This window comes from Hordeum vulgare, chromosome 7H (assembly GCF_904849725.1).
Source record: "Hordeum vulgare subsp. vulgare chromosome 7H, MorexV3_pseudomolecules_assembly, whole genome shotgun sequence".
NCBI classification, from domain to species: domain Eukaryota; kingdom Viridiplantae; phylum Streptophyta; class Magnoliopsida; order Poales; family Poaceae; genus Hordeum; species Hordeum vulgare.
The window spans coordinates 965,057-985,287 of NC_058524.1; the positions used below are offsets into that span (position 1 = coordinate 965,057).

General features: G+C 50.2%; 1 long non-coding RNA gene and 1 pseudogene across 2 annotated transcripts in view; both read right to left on the reverse strand.

The window, feature by feature from the left end:
* LOC123410178 overlaps window positions 1-5,093 on the reverse strand; it is a 38,466-nt gene extending 33,373 nt beyond the window's left edge. The window contains exons 1-2 of the long non-coding RNA XR_006612996.1: window positions 4,826-5,093; window positions 4,595-4,691 (exon numbers count right to left, since the gene is read on the reverse strand). This is a non-coding gene — a long non-coding RNA (uncharacterized LOC123410178). The remainder of the gene's footprint in view (window positions 1-4,594; window positions 4,692-4,825) is intronic.
* LOC123410176 lies at window positions 1,491-4,584 on the reverse strand (annotated as a pseudogene). Its single transcript, XR_006612995.1, has one exon. The product of XR_006612995.1 is annotated as a putative disease resistance protein RGA3 (transcript).
* Window positions 5,094-20,231: the final 15,138 nt, after the last annotated feature.

Genomic DNA, 20,231 nt, shown 5'->3' on the forward strand with positions numbered 1-20,231 from the left:
ATACTATGTTTGCGAGACCATTCGCACGTTTACCTCTGAGCACAAGGATCACAGATTCGACGTAAGCAATGAACATTCACACCTCTATTTTTACCTGTCATTCTTTGTTATCATGATTGATATTCATATTCATCTCCTCTTCTTATATAGCACACGGCCATGACGACGAAGGTCCTATCAGAGCAACGCGCGATTACTGTTGCAGAGGAGCTTGCGACCTTTCTGAGGACGGAAGCTATAGATGACAAAGGACGATTTAGTGTAGCTAGGGGCCATTACTGATGTTCGTCCATGTAATCAAATAGACGGGCTCTAGTCCCGATAATTCAGATCTCCATATAATTGTATATATATGCACGCTTGTAAGATAAGTTAACCTTATATATATATGCATAATTATTTCTTTTTAAATTATATGAAAACTAATTCCCGAACACCAAACGAGGCATCACGTTAATCTCCCGAACACCTAAACCCTAAAACCCTAAAACCCAAAAATAATTTCATTAAAAAAAACCCGAAAATAAGCAAAATCTGAAAATCTTTAGTCCCGGCCCGTGTAACGAACCGGGACTAAAGGTCCTGCCCGTGGGGCGCTACGAGGCGCCCACGTGGAGCACCTTTAGACCCGGCTTGTAAAAGGGCCGGGACTAAAGGTTAGTCCTTTAGTCCCGTCCCTTTAGTTCCGGTTGGTGAATCGGGACTAAAGCCCCTTACGGGCCGGGACTAAAGGCCCCGTCTCCACTAGTGCTTGTAGAAACAACAGATAAAAAAGCAATAACATAACCAGGAACGACACGTTCCTGTTGCCATCAAAATCGCTCGTATTCTAGTGTTGTTCTCGCGTGAGTTTCCGCCGAGATTGCTACTGCATAGCTAGCTAGAGCTGGCTAAGCATCCACCTGCCTCCTTAGCTGGTTACGTAGATACATATTGCTAGCTTGACATTAAGTTCAGACTTATTCGAATCGTACGTGTTCCGACGGAAAGTACTCGTCGTGAGCGACGTCCGACGTACGAGTCGGGTCTGGACCAACATCGATGAAGGCCGGCAGGAGCTCCTCAGGTGCAGGACAAGGTAATATCTATCCCCATTGTTACCGGATTCCTAACCTACCCGATCTAGTGGTTCCATCAAGATGCTCTCTTCAACATGGGCTCCAAGTTTGTTGGGGGTTTCCTGAGCTGGGAACCTTTCACTTGCCAAACGTCGACGTAGGCAAGTGGTGCAAACAGATTTGTTGAAGGGTGTGGATGCCCACGGAAGGCATGGTGTGATTGATGCATGGACTATTGCAAGACTTAGGGATATGTATGGTTGTAACTTTTGAATTATTAGGATACCAAACCGAACCCATGCAAAAGCTCTACTTATTTCTGAAAGAAAGAAAAAATCAAAACCAGCGTAGAGATAGAAACGTCTTAAAAATGATGCGAGATTAACAAACAGTTGAAGCGATCAGAAAGAAATGTGACAACTTAAGAAACAAGTTTTTGCAATGCATGAGCACCACGTATTATTGAATTATACAGATTTTTCAACAAGTCATGGAACAACTCCCCTACAGAGGCCACAAATTCAAGAATAAAACATCCAGATTAAGAGCAGTAGGAGAATAACACCTTAAACAACAAGAAAATCATGCACATATACAGCAGCGCTGTACAAATATCACCGGTTCCCCCACGAAGATTGGTCGTATCGGTCTTGCGTGCTTCCCGCGCTGCTTGCCACTTTGCGCGATCATGGGAACTGACCTTCGTCTGGGCCTTACTGTTGGTTGGGCGCCGAGGTGGCCGCGGCGTCGGTGGAGAGCGCTGTTGACGACTGTTGCTGAAAGAGGCAGGGGGCTCACCACCCACGGCTGTTGATGCTGGAGCCGGAGTGTCGAGAGGAGGCAGTGTCACAATGTTGAGCTGAGGAAAGTATTGTTGGAGACGGGCAACAGATGACTTTAGTTCTGTGCTGGGCATGCAGCTGGTAAGGTAGAGGCTGGTTAGGTTTTTCATCTGCCACAGCCAGGTAGGCAGCTCGTTCCCAGGGTACCTTGTGATATGCAGCCCACGGAGATTGACATGAGGTTGGAGGCCTTCAAGAACCAGGACGCCGACTGCGCCAGCATTATCTTTACCAGCTTTACCTTTACATTACATGGATCATCTGCATCGTTCTCCCAATCAAGCTTGAGGACTTGGAGAGATGCTTTGTTTTCAAGTAGTGCCTTGTGCGCTTCTTCCTTGCTTTGGACGGTTTGAACACCCTTTATGCTGAGGGTCCTGCTAATAGAGTTCATCTTCTCAAGCTCCGACATTGTATGCCCCTTTATATGCTTTTCCTCGTGCACGTGAAATTCCAGCGATCCTTGCAGTTTCTCCAACTTTCCAATGCCACCAATCTTGGCGATGCCCTCAATGTCCATCTCCATGTCCATATCATCCCCCGGCGGCTGAGGCTTGCTGACGTACACCGTCTCAAGGAGTAGTAGCTTGGTGATCTTATTGTCATCAGCAGGAGGCTGATCCACGGTGTTAGGAAAACCTAGGTATCGCAGATGTTTGAGCTCACCGACACTATCTCTATCAGGCAGCTGAGTTATGTGTGTATCCGTCAAATCCAGTACCTTGACGCGCTTGAACTTTCTGAGTATTTTGTTTGCCTCAGGAAGGCAACACCATGGCGAGGAGGAAGGAGCTTCCTTGTCTGCGAAGACAAGCAGTGTCCGCACCGTCGTGAATTCGTCGCCAGATTCCTTCTTCTTCCTCCTCCTCTCCACTTGGTTTGCTCTCTCTGCTGGTTTGAGCTTAGCTAGGCGGCTGGCAGTCACAGATAAGTGGCGAACTGTTGCAGGGACGATGTCTGAGTCTGATGAAGATGAACCATTATTGTCAACGATCATACATTCATTGAGAGAGACCCGGCGTATCATGGAATGGATGTGCACATGGATCACATAGTGGCTATAACTGACTCGTTTGAATAAGCAGCGATTCACGAGATCGTAAAAGTATTCTTCTGCCAGTTGCAGTCGAGTGTCGTGAATAATACCATGAGCAAGCCACATCTTGGTTAACTTTGCAGGCTTGAACTTCCAGTCGAATGGGAAGATGCTGCAGAATGCCAGGCAGCTCTGTAACCAAGGTGGTAGGTGACGGAAGGTGAATAGATGATCTTCATATAGGCGTTCGATGTGATGGTCGTTGTCGAGTTCAAGGAAGATGATGTGCTCCATATTGGCCTTCTGAATCTTACAAGTGGCTGTCTTGAGCTTATCAACAATACTAATAGCTGCTCGTGGGGATCCCTTCAACTTGTCAGCAATCCGTTCCGGCAGACCTTGTGGGCGTACTTGATCATCAGGTAAATTTGCAATGTATTTGAGGAGCAGCTTACTCATTATCTCTTCTTCGCTGATTCCATCTAGGAAGATTGTTGGTTTTGCATTTACTGTATTGGAACAAACCTTGTCTCGGGTGGTCATCACAACTTTACAATTTTTAAGCCCCTTGAACATGTCCAGCACGCTCATCCATGCCTCGTCTCTTAGACTCCGGATGATCCCAGATCCACCCTCGTTCTGCCATACATCATCAAGCACGACCAGACAACTCTTTTGGGGTTTACCAGAACTTGAAGCTTGGAATGAAGGACAGCAATGCTCGGATCGTCTGGAATCGTCAGCCATAACGAACCAGAACTCTTGATGGCCGACTTGCATATCTGCGTCAAAAGATCAAGTTCACCTGATTTGTTGCCGATGTGTGCCCATATGCGCACATCAAACTTGAGCTTGTTATCATGGTAGACCTGGCGAGCAAGGCGAGTCTTCCCCATCCCTCCATGGCCTATGATGGCTATAACCTTATTCTGCTCCACTATAAGCAGACGCTTTAGCCTGCCATGTTGCTGGGCGTAGCCAAAGAAGAAATCATTCCGAGTTGACGGGCCCGTTTCTCTAGCTGAACGGAAGATGTCCGAATCATCAATAATGTTGGTTGGATTCTCTAGGAAGACCTGCGCGCTCCCGCGAGCAATGTCCAGCACTTTGTCCAGCCGACGAGTAAAGTCTCGTGCGAACTTGTAACAAATGCCGTCGGGCTTGTTCTTTAGTCTCTCGTACTCGAACAAGTCCAGAATCTCATCGGCTTCATCAATGGCACCCTTGAGCTCCCACAGAATCTCCTCCCCTTCTCCCTTGTTGATGAAATATAGCCGGGCTTTATGAACAGTCGTCTGGATGAGCTTAAGATCTTTGGCCAGCTTATCCAGCTTAGTACTGACCTCATTGAACTGTTTCTCCGTCTCCCTCGCGTATTCAGTTGCCGCGGCGATGGACTTGGTGATGATGGGCGTGGCGAACCACCCTACCACGGAGACGACAAGAGCAACTAATTCCAGCATGGTTGCTTAAGTTTATATATATACTGGCCTGGTAATTAAGAAGGAAGGAAAAAAGGAGATATATATATATTACACTATGTGAGTGAGAATCATGCATGCTTGAGCGTGGATCGGAGCAGCATGCAGCTAAAACTACGGAATAGCTAGTACAGCACTACTATATTAATTAGCAGAGGATAAATATATATTACAAACCTGATAACCCTGTTCGTACTTGGTCGATACGATCGATCGATTCAGCTGCAAATTCGACCAACCAGCGAAATCCGCAACAGCTTCTGCTGCCTTCGATCTGTTCCCATGCATGGTTTTGTAAAATCATGCGTGGATTAGCAGAGCTTACTTGCATTGGTTAATTATAATCAGTAACGTACTGATGGATACAAGAACTCGATCAGCCGCCTCAATCAAGAAAACAAAACTCACCTGCCAATTTGATTCAACAATCTGCTCCTGGCCTCTAGTATATATCTAGATCTAGCTAGGTTGGTTGGTTGCTAGATCCGGCCGGGCTCACAGTCACGCCACACCATATGGATGAGATCTCTTCATCTTGGCATGCAGTCTAGCCTCTCCTAGCTAGTGAGAGAGATCCGATATCCTTCCTATATCAAAGAAGTGATGGAAGGAAGGGAAAACGAAGGGGGCTTGGAAGGAAGCGACCTCTCTCTGGGATGAGCCTTAAAGTCAACCCATTTTAGGAGGATGAGCACGCCACTGTTTTTTATCTTACCCTTACATCACCTACTACTCTGCTTTTAAAATACACTTCCTCCGATCCGAAAATGCTTATCATAGAAATGGATGTATTTTAGATGTACTTCAGTTCTAGACACATTCATTTTTATCTTTTTATCGAACAAATAATTCCGTACAAAGTGATTATATATTTTGAACACACATGTGTATGGTTATACACTTTAAAAAAAATCATTTAAATACTCATCAACATGAAGGGCTGACCACCCCTGCAGGATGGTGTATGCTTATACACTCGTCTCTATACACGTGTACACCTGTCTTTATCTCTATGAACACCTTTAAAACTGAGCCGGTATATCATTATGAGATTAACAAATACGTGATTAACAGAAACGCCTCTTCTTACTAAATTCACATCATAGAAAAGGTCTGAATTTTTCTGTAAATATGTACAATACAAATTATGTCAACCTAACTCTGACCTACTCTATCGTACGTCTTCCCTCGAGACAATGTCTAACAGTACATACAATCTGAAACAAGTACTAGCAGCCAAGGCAACGTACCCGGCCAGGGCGAACATGGTACCTGACTGGTACCAGTTAATTAATGCCCTAATAATCCATGGCCTAAGCCGCCGGCGATTAGTTTATGTCAACCTAACCCTGACCTACTCCATCGTCTTCCATCGAGACAATGTCCAACATTGCGTGTGTTTTTTTTAGAAAATGTCTAACATTGTGTGTTGGGAAGGAGGACGTCGTATACGTACAGTAAAAAACCACCACTTTTCTTCTAAGTATTTCCTGGAATATTACTGAAATTTCAATCACAATATTATGAGAGCATGAAAGTTAATCTTTTTTTTTAGAAAAGGAGGATTACCTCCGGCCTCTGCATCAACACGATGCATACGGCCCCTTTATTGAGCAAGCAAACAAATATCGGTCCTACATAGTCTCCGACAAAAGAGAGTAAAAGCAAAAGTAAACTGAAAATTGCCACAACCGACATAATAGGCCTAGATGTCTATTCATCTATCCTATTACTGGACTGTCATCCAAATCGGTTGAATATATCCCGCGCTACCGTCTCCCATCGGGTAGACACAGTAACCAAAGGCTTCCTGGTTTCCGTAGGCGTGAGTGACAACCATGTACGGATTAATGCCGCAACTCTGTAGTACCTGCAAAAAATGTATATTTGTATGTCTGTCAAAAACAATATCATTCATACAGTTCCATATAGCCCACAAAAGTGCACACACTCCAATGCGAATGTGTCTACCAATACTCGAATCTACTCCATCTAGCCACGTTCTGAATAACGTATCAATACTGTCTGGAGGTATAATATTAAAGGCTATACGAACTGTCTGCCACAGAACTCTCGCAAGAGGGCATTGGAGAAAGAGGTGTGAAATGTTTTCTTCATTATCACAAAAACTACACCGAGTACTACCCCCCCCCCCCCAATTTATTTTAGCCAAGTTATCTGATGGGGTCATAGTCCTAGGGTAGGGTCATCGGCCTGCCCTACATGTCCTACCCAAGGACTACCCCACACAAAGGACAGGACCTTAAGTCTACCCCGACTGAATTAAGGAGTCCCCATCATCCAGTCGGTAACAGGCCCGGAATCATCCAGTCGGAGACTAGCATTCGGAGGGCACCAGGCCAACCGACTGGATACACTCGATACATCGTAACCTCTCTGGAGGGAAACTGCCGTACGTTTCCGGGTGCGTTTATTAGCATTTAGAGCATACGTTACCTGTAACGTATGCATTCAATCGCCACTACTCCACCCGTGAGTCAGAACCGTTGTGGAGGGCAGCACACTCTATATAAGCCGCCCTCTCCCACTGGTCGAGGGGTTAGCAAATCACTGTATTCTATATTACACTCGGTAACAAGCTCCGAGAGCACGGAGACGTAGGGCTGTTACCTCCACCGCAGAGGGGCCTGAACTCATACAACCTCGTCGTAGCTAGGACTCTGCCCATCTCATTCGTACCCTACACATCTACTGTCAGGCTTATACCCACGACAGTTGGCGCCCACCGTGGGGCAGGCGTCTAAGCGACTTCCGGCGAGTTTGCGACTACTTCCTTTCGTCATGTCGTCTGGTGGAGATTCGAGCATGGGTCGCCAGATCCTCTTCGGCGTTCTCTCCTTCACCATCGACGACTCGGCGTGGCTTCGGGAGGCGCCTCTCGACGTCGAGACGCTTCCCCGTCGCGGGGCCACGCACTTCCGTGCTGGCGCTCGCGGCGTTCTCCTTCTCCAACAATCGGCTCCATTATCGACTTGCACCTCCGTCATGCGCCGCAACAAGCGGTCTCGCAGTCCACGTCTCCAACGTTGGGTGCAACATGCCCGAGCGCGTCAGATCGCGTCCTCTCAGGTGGCAGTTCTGGAGTCTGTTGTGGTTGCCCCGCGTTCCCAGTGCTCGGGCTCGGTTCCGACTGAGCTCCCTTCCGAGTACGCGGGTCGTGGACCTGCAGCAGAAGTACACATGGCCAACTCCCATGATGATCCCCGTCAAGCCGGCCGGGGCGAGCAAGAAATTGGCGAGGCATCCGGTGCATGTCGTCCACCTCGTCGTTCTGCCAATCGGCACACTCGGCGGAGCAACGTGGAGTTGTTCCGCACACCTCTCCTCAACTTGGCTGCGGCTGCCCAGATTGCTGATTCCCTCCAGCCGACTGATTCAGAGGCAGGAAGGGGAATCGAGCAAATCCGAGCTCTGTTGCGCACGACGCATCAGCAGAATTCGGCAGTCTCCCAGTCACACAATCGGATTCACAATAGTTCCGTCCATGCAAACACGCATCGATCGGTTCACAGCCCTGGTTCTCATCAGCATCACCGCCGCCCACGCACCCCTCCGCGGGGTGGGCCCTATGGGTCCCGACATCATGATGATCGGCGTTCGGTCGACGACACTTACGACCCAAGACCCGACGCGAGAGGGCGAATCGCCCAGCGAAGAGTCGACAGGGGTCGAGCCCACCGCGATGGTCGCGATATGGATCGTCCGAATGGAAGCAGGACCATCGTGTCCGTCCCCGAGTGTTTCAGTCGAGCCATCCGCTCGGCTGACATCCCGCCCAACTTCCGATTGGCAGCGGGAATCGGTAAATTTACAGGGGAGTCCAAGCCTGAAACATGGCTAGACGACTATCGAGTGGCAGTCCAGATCGGAGGAGGGGACGACCATGTCGCTATGAAGCACCTCCCTCTGATGCTCGACGGCTCGGCTCGAGCTTGGCTGAACCAGTTGGCCCCCTCAAGCATTTACAGTTGGGCAGATCTGGCCCGAGTGTTCATCAGAACCTTCGAAGGGACGTGCAAACGCCCTGCAGGCCTCGTGGAGCTTCAGCACTGTGTCCAGAAGCCGAATGAGCCCTTGCACGACTTCATCCAGCGATGGACAACTCTCTACCACACGGTGGAGAACGTCACCGAGCATCAAGCGGTCTGCGCATTCAAGGCAGGCGTACGGTACAGAGAGCTGTACTTGAAGTTCGGCCGAACGGGCAACATCTCCATGAGCAAGATGATGGAGATAGCAGCTCGCTATGCAAATGGCGAAGAAGAGGACCGCATCCGGAGCGGCAAACACAAGACAGTCGGCGATGCCGACGGAGGTAACACTCGCAAGCAGAAACAAAAGGTTCCGCCCACACCGCAAGCAGAAGCTGCAGCTGTGACCAGCGCCAAGTTCAAGGGCAAAGGAAAAGCGCAGTTTACCCCCAAGAAGAAGCCGTTCAACAATCCCATCCTGGACCAGCCTTGCCCAATTCACACGAAGATGGACGAAGAGGGCAACCCCATATACGCGAAGCACACCACTCGGCAGTGTCGTCTCCTGATCCAGGGATTCAGCGAAGGGCAACCGAGTGAGAAGAATCCCGAACAGGATGAGGAGGACAAGGAGGATCCGTTCCCCCAAGTCCATGCAACCCTCATGATTTTTGCAGACGTCGAAAGCAAGAGTCGACTGAAGTTGGTGAACAGAGAGGTCAACATGGCCGTTCCGACTGCTCCCAAGTTTCTTAAATGGTCTCAGACTGCAATCACCTTTGATCAGTCGGATCATCCAACGCATGTCCCCACCCCAGGAAGACAGGCTCTGGTCGTCGACCCGGTGGTGGAAGGAGTCCGACTGCGCAAAGTCCTCATGGACGGCGGTAGCGGACTGAACATCATGTACGCTGATACTCTCAAGGGAATGGGCATTCCGATGTCCCGACTCAGCAAGAGCAATATGCAGTTCCACGGAGTCGTCCCTGGACGGAAGGCCAGTCACTCGGCCAGATCGCATTGGAAGTCATCTTCGGCTCTGACAAGAACTTTCGCAAGGAGAAGCTCACATTTGAGGTGGTAGACTTCCAGAGCGCTTACCACACAATTTTGGGCCGCCCGGCGTACGTGAGTTTCATGGCACGTCCATGCTATGTGTACTTGAAGCTGAAGATGCCCGGTCCAAAAGGCGTTATCACCATCACAGGCAACCGTCAGCGTGCCGAGGAGTGTCTGCAGGAAGGATCAAGAATCGCTGACCAGCAGATGGCGGTACTCGAGCTCGACGAGTACAAGAAAACAGTCGACCCTGCTGACCTGATGCGCTCAAAGAAACCAGCTTCTGAGTCCGCGTTCCAGTCGGCGGGCGAGACGAAGAAGGTCAGCATCCACCCGACGGACGACTCAGCCGCCCCGACCAACATCTCCACCACCCTCGATCCTAAATAGGAAGCCGAGCTCACCCAATTCCTCCGTGAGAACTGGGACATCTTCGCATGGAAACCATCTGACATGCCGGGTGTACCCAGGGAGTTGGCTGAGCACCGACTGCATGTGGATCCCGCCGCTCGGCATGTCCGAGAGCGCCTGCGCCGGTCCGCCGCGCACAAGAGGAAGACAATCAGAGAGGAGGTGGCCAAGCTACTGGCTGCCAACTTCATTCGCGAGGTTCACCACTCCGAGTGGCTCGCAAATGTCGTCATGGTGCTCAAGAAGGACAAGTCACTCCGAATGTGCATTGACTTCAAGCACCTCAATAAGGTCTGCCCGAAAGACCATTTTCCGCTCCCCCGCATAGATCAAATTATCGATTCGACGGCGTGATGCGAGCGGTTGTCATTTCTTGATGCCTATTCGGGCTATCATCAGATCCGTCTGTATGGCCCCGACGAGTTAAAAACAGCCTTCATCACCCCGTTTGGGTGCTTCTGCTACATCACTATGCCTTTTGGTCTGAAGAATGCAGGAGCTACCTTTATGCGCATGATCCAAAAATGTCTCCTCGACCAGATCGGTCGCAATGTGGAGGCATACATGGATGATATCGTAGTCAAGTCACGCAAAGGTTCCGACCTGCTGACTGACTTGGCAGAAACATTTGCCAACCTTCGTAGGTACGATATCAAGCTCAACCCAGCCAAGTGTTCATTTCGGTGTTCCCAGCGGAAAGTTACTCGGTTTCTTCATTTCCGAACGAGGGATCGACGTTAACCCCGAAAAGATCGGGACCATCGTCCGAATGGAGAGGCCAGTCAGAATACACGATGTTCAACGGCTCACAGGTTGCCTAGCGGCTTTGAGCAGGTTCATCAGTTGACTCGGCGAAAAAGCACTTCCTCTATACCGACTCATGAAGAAGTCGGATACCTTCGAGTGGACAGACGAAGCACAAGTCGCATTCGACGACCTCAAAGTCCTACTTTCCACCCAGCCAGTTCTTACTGCTCCGCTCAGTAAAGAGCCCCTTCTTCTATATATCGCGACTACAAATCAAGTCGTCAGTACTGTTCTTACAGTCGAGCGAGAAGAAGAAGGCAAAGCATACAAAGTTCAGCGGCCAGTGTACTACGTCTCCAAAGTCCTGACCCCTTCCAAGCAGAGGTATCCCCATTATCAGAAACTTATCTATGGGATCTACATGACTGCGAAGAAGGTGGCCCATTATTTCCAAGACCACTCGGTACCTGTCGTTTCTGATGCTCCGTTGTCGGAAATTCTCCACAACCGAGACGCGTCAGGCCGAGTGGCGAAGTGGGCAATGGAGATATTGTACTGTGACATCAAGTTCGAGGCCAAGAAAGCTATTAAGTCTCAAGCCCTGGCTGACTTTATAGCAGAATGGGTAGAACAACAGCAACCGACTCACATCTACTCGGCTCATTGGACAATGTTCTTCGATGGGTCTAAGATGTTGAATGGATCCGGCGCTGGTGTTGTGATCATATCACCCAAAGGCGACAAGCTCAAGTACGTGCTCCAGATACACTTTGATTCCTCCAACAACGAGGCGGAGTATGAAGCTCTCCTCTACGGATTGCGCATGGCCAACTCACTTGGCGTCCGTCGCCTGATGGTCTACGGCGATTCGGATTTGGTGGTCAACCAAGTGATGAAAGAGTGGGACGTAAGGAACCCCACCATGACAGTGTACTGCAATGCAGTGAGGAAGATGGAGAAGAAGTTTGAAGGTCTAGAGCTCCATCATGTTCCAAGATTGAAGAACCAAGCGGCTGATGAGTTGGCGAAACTCGGATCCACTCGGAGACCAGTCCCGAGTGATGTCTGCCTCGAGCACCTCCATCTTCCCTCAGTCAAAGAAGATCCCTTCACAGAAGAACCGATACAACCCAAGAGCGCAACAGATCCGACTAAAGTCGATGTACCTGCTGTGGTTGATTTGGTCACAGAGATTCTGGTTGTCACACCCGATTGGACTGTGCCGATTATCGCATATATCCTAAGGCAAGAACTTCCAGAAGATGAAGTCCAAGCTAGGCAAATAGTTCGCAGGTCGAAGGCATTCACTGTCATTGACGGTCAATTATACAAGGAGAGTGTTTCGGGCGTTCTTCAACGCTGCATTTCCCCTGAGGAAGGGCAGTTGATCTTAGAAGATATTCACTCGGGAACCTGCGGTCATCACGCTTCTTCAAGAGCGATTGTCGCCAAGGCATCCAGAGCCGGTTTCTTTTGGCTGCAGGGCAACGAGATGGCTAAAGATATGGTCGACCGATGTGAAGGCTGTCAGTTCTACTCCAACAAGTCCCACAAGCCAACATCTGCGTTAAAGACAATCCCACTTGTGTGGCCATTTGCAGTTTGGGGTTTAGACACAGTCGGACCATTCAAGACAGGCCAAGGAGGTTACACACATCTGTTGGTGGCAGTCGACAAGTTTACAAAATGGATAGAAGGCAAGCCTATCAAGAAACTCGACGCATCAACAGCTGTCAAGTTTGTCAGGGACATCATTTCCAGATTCGGGGTGCATCACAGCATAATCAAAGACAATGGGACAAACTTCGACTCGGACAGATTCAAAGGCTTCTGTGCGAGTCAGGGTATACGAGTGGATTTTGCTTCCGTAGCACATCCGCAATCCAACGGACAAGCTGAGCGCGCGAATGGACTTATCCTTCAAGGTTTGAAGCCCCGACTCTTGCGAGAGGTAGGACATGCTGCTGGTGCATGGGTCATCGAGTTACCTTCAGTGCTTTGGGGCCTCCGCACCACTCCGAACAGATCAACGGGGCGATCACCGTTCTTCCTCGTTTATGGAGCAGAAGCGGTCCTTCCGAGTGACCTGCTTCACAATGCCCCGCGAGTCGAACTCTTCTCCGAAGCCGAAGCAGAACAAGCAAGGCAAGACGGAGTCGATCTTCTAGAGGAGGAGCGCGAGATGGCACTTACTCGCTCAACAATTTACCAGCAAGATCTGCGACGTTTTCACGCGCGTCACGTCAGGAGTCGCACATTCCAAGCTGGCGATTTGGTGCTCCGAGTGGATCAGCAAAGACCACACAAGTTGGCTCCGGCCTGGGAAGGGCCTTTCATCATTTCCAAGGTGCTGAACAACGGAGCATACAGACTCTACAACATACAGAGGGAGACAGAAGAGCCGCGCGCATGGAACGGGGATCTCCTCAAGCGTTTTTATACGTGATCGTCGACTGAAGCAGTGTAACGAACAAGTTTTGAAGAAATAATATGTACAACAGATTCAGTTTTGTGCAGATTCAGAGTGCTCCCACGGTCGCAGACTCCGGTCATAAAAAAAAAACTTAGCTGCGATCCTGAATCGCCTAAGTATTAACCTCCTCCGAGTGTGCTCTATACGTTGCACTCGGGGACTTAGCTGTGATCAAGAATCACCTAAGTACTAACGACCTCTGAGTGTGCACTATACGTCACACTCGGGGACTTAGTTGCGTTCCTGAATCGCCTAAGTACTAACCTCCTCCGAGTGTGCACTATACGTCGCACTCGAGGACTTAGCTGTGATCAAGAATCACCTAAGTACTAACGACCTCTGAGTGTGCACTATACGTCACACTCGGGGACTTAGCTGCGATCCTGAATCGCCTAAGTACTAACCTCCTCCGAGTGTGCACTATACGTCGCACTCGAGGACTTAGCTGTGATCAAGAATCACCTAAGTACTAACGACCTCTGAGTGTGCACTATACGTCACACTCGGGGACTTAGCTGCGATCCTGAATCGCCTAAGTACTAACCTCCTCCGAGTGTGCACTATACGTCGCACTCGAGGACTTAGTTGTGATCAAGAATCACCTAAGTACTAACGACCTCTGAGTGTGCACTATACGTCACACTCGGGGACTTAGCTGCGATCCTGAATCGCCTAAGTACTAACCTCCTCCGAGTGTGCACTATACGTCGCACTCGGGGACTTAGCTGTGATCATGAATCACCTAAGTAATAACCTCCTCCGAGTGAGCACTATACGTCGCACTCGGGGACTTAGCTGCGATCCTGAATCGCCTAAGTAGTAACCTCCTCCGAGTGTGCACTATACGTCGCACTCGGGGACTTAGCTGTGATCAAGAATCACCTAAGTAATAACTTCCTCCGAGTGTGAACTATACGTCACACTCGGGGACTTAGCTGCGATCCTGAATCGCCTAAGTAGTAACCTCCTCCGAGTGTGCACTATACGTCACACTCGGGGACTTAGGTGCGATCCTGAATCGCCTAGGTATTAACCTCCTACGAGTGTGCACTATACGTCACACTCGGGGACTTAGATGTGATCAAGAATCACCTAAGTAACCACCTCCTCCGAGTGAGTACTACACGTCGCACTCGAGGACTTAGACGTGATCCAGAATCACCTAAGTAATAACTTCCTCCGAGTGTGCACTACAAGTCGCACTCGGGGACTTAGACGTGACCAAGAATCGCCTAAGTCTTAATCTTCTCCGAGTATGCACTAAGTGTTGCACTCGAAACAGCATTCAAACAAAAGACTAAATGTTTTCATTCCAACTCCAACAGTCTAGAAACGATAATTGACTCGGTGCGGATCAAGCTTACCCGCACCGATTTAAAAGTATGACGGCCAACAGAAGTGGCCAGAGTATCTTACAGGTAAACACTCGGCATACCGAGGATAAAGTTTGATCACGCGTCAGCTGGGCCGGCGTCAGGACTGGAGGGCTCCACAAAAGTGTCCAAGTCGATTCCATCAGCGATGCGGGTAGCAGTCTCAAGGAACGTCTCCCTGAAGTCTTCGAATCGAAGCTTCTTCGTGTTGGCGACCTTCAATGCTTTCAGCTTATCTTCCCGCACCTCCTTGCAATGGACTCGGACCAAGCACAACACAACATCAGCACTGCAACGCGCTGCCGACTTCTTCCACGATTGCACTCGGCTCGGAATCTCCTCCAGTCGCGCCATCAGGGTCGCCATCTCCTGTCGCGACTTGTCTTCTGGCCAAAGTTCCTTATCAATTCGGCCGGCGACTTCTCTCAGTCGGCCGATGAAGGACCTACTTTACCTACGCGGATATGCGCCCGAAGCAGATCCCGGTTGGCGTCCTCGCTGAGTGGAACATTCTCCTTAATAGACCGCTCCACAGCGCTGCTTCAGCTTCAGCGTCACCGCAAAAATCTGCAACAAACGGACAAGCAGACAATAAAAACCGAGTGTACGGCACACGGTACAAGCACTCAGCAGAACATACGACTTACCAGCCAGACGAGTCATCATCTGCATAGCCCAGTCGTTGACATACTTCTCCTGAGCTATGTATCGTCTGTTCCGAACAGCCATTTGATTGTGCAGCTCAGTCCTCTGTTTCTTCAGTCTCTCCACCTCGGCCGTCAACACCCTGTTTGCCTCCAGAGCCTCCTCCAAGGACTTCTCTCGTACTTCCAGAGCGTCCTTCATGCCGGCCATGGCGAGTGTTGCAGCTTCCAGTTCACCGGCATACTGGTTCCTCTCCGCTCTCAGGACTTCATAAGCCATTGCCATTTCACAAGTTTTCTGCACCAAGAAACAAAGGGGAATCAACAAGTTTATCAGTTCACACGCTAAGTTCTTCAGACCCCTGCCGACGCAAGCAGTCGACAACGGTCTCGGGGACTACACCCAGTGGGTTCACTGAGAGTGACCCCACTGGCATGCACCTCAAACAGGCCCGCCCTATTGAGGTGCACTCGGAAATACTACTCCTCCGAGGCCAATACTACTCGACCTGCGTGCAACTTACTCTCGGAGACTCTTACCACAAGAGCGCTCCGACTGCAATAAGTACTCGCACTCGGAAATCCTGTCTACGGACACAACCAAATTAACGACAAAATGTATAAAGACAACTGTCGGTGCAAGCACTCGACAGAAGTCTCGGGGACTACACCCACTGGGTTCACTCGGAGTGAACCCATTGCAAAAATCAATACCACCCACTGGGTTACAGCAGTAAATGGTAAATACTTACTAGACTACTTACTCGGATATCATCGCGCAGCTCCAAGCTCCGCTGGTACAAGGCCGCAACGGAGTCGTAAGCCCTCTTGGCTTCTCCAGCCATCAACTCCGCCTGCACCATGGCCCCCTTGGCCGCTCCCACCTGCTCCTCTGGGACACACCGGATGCTGAATTCAGCATTCGACGAACCGGGAATCGTGGGAAGTTCCTGGGGCATCCCAAGGTTTGCCCCAGTCGGTTCCTCACCCACCGGCATCGGTTCAGTCGGTGGAGGCACTTCGGTCGGTGGAGCGTCGGCGGCAGGGGCGACAGCAGGAGGAGCAGCTTCAGGGACAGGCTCCAGGACAGGCTCCACGGCCGGGTCGGCTCTCCCCTGCTCGTCCCCGTCCAGGCAAATCACCCCTGACAAAGCAAATGACATGACGTCTCAGAAAAAGAAAGAATGACACAGTTTGCAGGAATAAAACACCCAACTCTCCTACAACGCACCTGGCTGGGACGAAACGACGTTGTCCGTGTCCATGGGGTCGTCCCCTTGGCGGGCCTGAGAGGTTGCAGAAGTGGCGACCCTGTCGAGTGAAGTCCATTCGACTTGTAAAGCAGGAGTCCACTCGGATAACAGAAGGAGCCGAAAGTTAGATTCACTTACGTGGATGTGACGGGGATGGCAACCCTCATTCGCGGCAGAGCCTTCCAAGGTTTGGGCCCACTCGGTTTGGGCGCCCTGGAAGACTGGCCGGCGGGCTCGGCGGCTGCGTCCCTGGCCCTTTTGGTGCCTCGAACACTCGGGGCCACCGGAGCAGCAGGCGGAGCACTCGACGACGCAGGAGGAGCTGAAGGGACGGCGGGCTCGTGTCGACGCTTACTCCGATGCTCCGGCCGTGGAGGTGGCGAGTCGCGCTCTTCGTCCTCTTCCTCTTCCCCGCTGTCCTCCTCCTCCGACTCCCCGCTGTCGGAGACGTATTCGGCGCTCTCCACGCTCCCCTCCTGGCTGCCTTCCTCCTCTTCCTCCTCCGGATTCCCATTCGAGACGGGGGAGAACCAGTTGGTCCACGCCTGCATAGAGTTCAATCGGAAACATTAGGCATCACACGGAGATATAAGTAAACGACTGGAATCATGACGATTCAATGCACTCGGCTGATGCCACTCACCTGATTCGGTGGAGGGTTGTCCGCGTTGTAAGGCGTCACTCGGCGGGCTCCTTTGGGGTTCTCACAGGGACCCGTGATTTGGAGCACCAACGAGGTCACCTTCTCCTCGAGTATGCACACCACGTTGGTCCGAGTGGAATCCTCAGGCCCTGTGTAGTGCCACATAGCATGGTCGCGAGCCTGCAGAGGCTGGATCCGCCGACCGAGGAAGACTTCCAGCAGGTCTATTCCGGTGACCCCTCTCCTGACAACATCCATGAGTGCCTCAACCAAAGGCTGGATATCGTTCTTCTCGGCCTTTGAGAGCGCGAGTTGTTTGGGCGGAGCGGGACGGTCTACACTAAACGGAGGCAGCCCAGTCGATGCATTCGGACAGGCTATGTCCTGGCAGTAGAACCACGTCGACTGCCATTTCCTAACCGACTCGCTCAACTGAAGAGCGGGGTAGCTGCTCCGACTCTTCTTCTGGAACCCTAAACCCCCGCAGAGCTGGAGGAGGTGCGTCTTGTCGTCCGACTGATTAAGACGTTTGATGGTTTGGGAGCGGGCGGAGAAGATGTGTTTGAATAAACCCCAATGGGGGGGCAACCGATAAAGCACTCGCACAAAACAATGAAGGCAGAAAGATGGGCGATGGCATTCAGGGGGAAGTGATGGAGTTGAGCACCAAAGTGATTCATGATGCCTTTGAAGAAGGGATGCAGGGGCAGAGAAAAACCTTTGTGAACATGGTTGAGGAGCAAGACGTGTTGGAATTATGCCCTAGAGGCAATGATAAATATAGTTATTATTATAATTCCTGTATCAAGATAATCGTTTATTATCCATGCTATAATTGTATTGAATGAAGACTCATTTACATTTGTGGATACATAGACAAAACACCGTCCCTAGCAAGCCTCTAGTTGGCTAGCCGGTTGATCAAAGATAGTCAGTGTCTTCTGATTATGAACAAGATGTTGTTGCTTGATAACTGGATCACGTCATTAGGAGAATCACGTGATGGACTAGACCCAAACTAATAGACGTAGCATGTTGATCGTGTCATTTTGTTGCTACTGTTTTCTGCGTGTCAAGTATTTATTCCTATGACCATGAGATCATATAACTCACTGACACCGGAGGAATACTTTGTGTGTATCAAACGTCGTAACGTAACTGGGTGACTATAAAGATGCTCTACAGGTATCTCCGAAGGTGTTAGTTGAGTTAGTATGGATCAAGACTGGGATTTGTCACTCCGTGTGACGGAGAGGTATCTCGGGGCCCACTCGGTAATACAACATCACACACAAGCCTTGCAAGCAATGTGACTTAGTGTAAGTTGCGGGATCTTGTATTACGGAACGAGTAAAGAGACTTGCCGGTAAACGAGATTGAAATAGGTATGCGGATACTGACGATCGAATCTCGGGCAAGTAACATACCGAAGGACAAAGGGAATGACATACGGGATTATATGAATCCTTGGCACTGAGGGTCAAACGATAAGATCTTCTTAGAATATGTAGGATCCAATATGGGCATCCAGGTCCCGCTATTGGATATTGACCGAGAAGTCTCTCGGGTCATGTCTACATAGTTCTCGAACCCGCAGGGTCTGCACACTTAAGGTTCGACGTTGTTTTATGCGTATTAGAGTTATATGGTTGGTTACCGAATGTTGTTCGGAGTCCCGGATGAGATCACGGACGTCACGAGGGTTTCCAGAATGGTCCGGAAACGAAGATTGATATATAGGATGACCTCATTTGATTACCGGAAGGTTTTCGGAATAACCGGGAATGTACCGGGAATGACGAATGGGTTCCGGAAGTTCACCGGGGGGGGGGGGGCAACCCACCCCGGGGAAGCCCATAGGCCTTGAGGGAGGCACACCAGCCCTTTGTGGGCTGGTGGGACAGCCCAAAAGAGCCCTATGCGCCATAGAGATAAAAGTCAAAGAGAAAAAAAAGGGAGGTGGGAAGGAAGGGAAGGACTCCCTCCCACCAAACCAAGTCCAACTCGGTTTGGGGGGGAGTCCTCCCCCCTTGGACTCGGCCGACCCCCTTGGGGCTCCTTGAGCCCCAAGGCAAGGTCCCCTCCCTCCCACCTATATATACGGAGGTTTTAGGCCTGATTTACGACGACTTTTCCACGGCAGCCCGACCACATACCTCCACGGTTTTTCCTCTAGATCGCGTTTCTGCGGAGCTCGGGCGGAGCCCTGCTGAGACAAGGTCATCACCAACCTCCGGAGCGCCGTCATGCTGCCGGAGAACTCTTCTACCTCTCCGTCTCTCTTGCTGGATCAAGAAGGCCGAGATCATCGTCGAGCTGTACGTGTGCTGAACGCGGAGGTGCCGTCCGTTCGGTACTAGATCGTGGGACTGATCGCGGGATTGTTCGCGGGGCGGATCGAGGGACGTGAGGACGTTCCACTACATCAACCGCGTTCTCTAACGCTTCTGCTGTACGATCTACATGGGTACGTAGATCACTCATCCCCTCTCGTAGATGGACATCACCATGATAGGTCTTCGTGCGCGTAGGAAAATTTTTGTTTCCCATGCGACGTTCCCCAACAGTGGCATCATGAGCTAGGTTCATACGTAGATGTCTTCTCGAGTAGAACACAAAAGTTTTTGTGGGCGGTGATGTGCGTTTTGCTGCCCTCCTTAGTCTTTTCTTGATTCCGCGGTATTGTTGGATTGAAGCGGCTTGGACCTACATTACTCGTACGCTTACGAGAGACTAGTTTCATCGCTACGAGTAACCCCGTTGCTCAAAGATGACTGGCAAGTGTCGGTTTCTCCAACTTTAGTTGAATCGGATTTGACCAAGGAGGTCCTTGGATGAGGTTAAATAGAAACTCATATATCTCCGTTGTGGTGTTTGCGTAAGTAAGATGCGATCCTACTAGATACCCTTGGTCACCACGTAAAACATGCAACAACAAAATTAGAGGACGTCTAACTTGTTTTTGCAGGGTATGCTTGTGATGTGATATGGCCAACGATGTGATGTGATATATTGGATGTATGAGATGATCATGTTGTAATAGAAAATATCGACTTGCACGTCGATGGTACGGCAACCGGCAGGAGCCATAGGGTTGTCTTTATACTAACGTTTGTGCTTGCAGATGCATTTACTATTTTGCTAGGATGTAGCTTTAGTAGTAATAGCATGAGTAGCACGACAACCCCGATGGCAACACGTTGATGGAGATCATGGTGT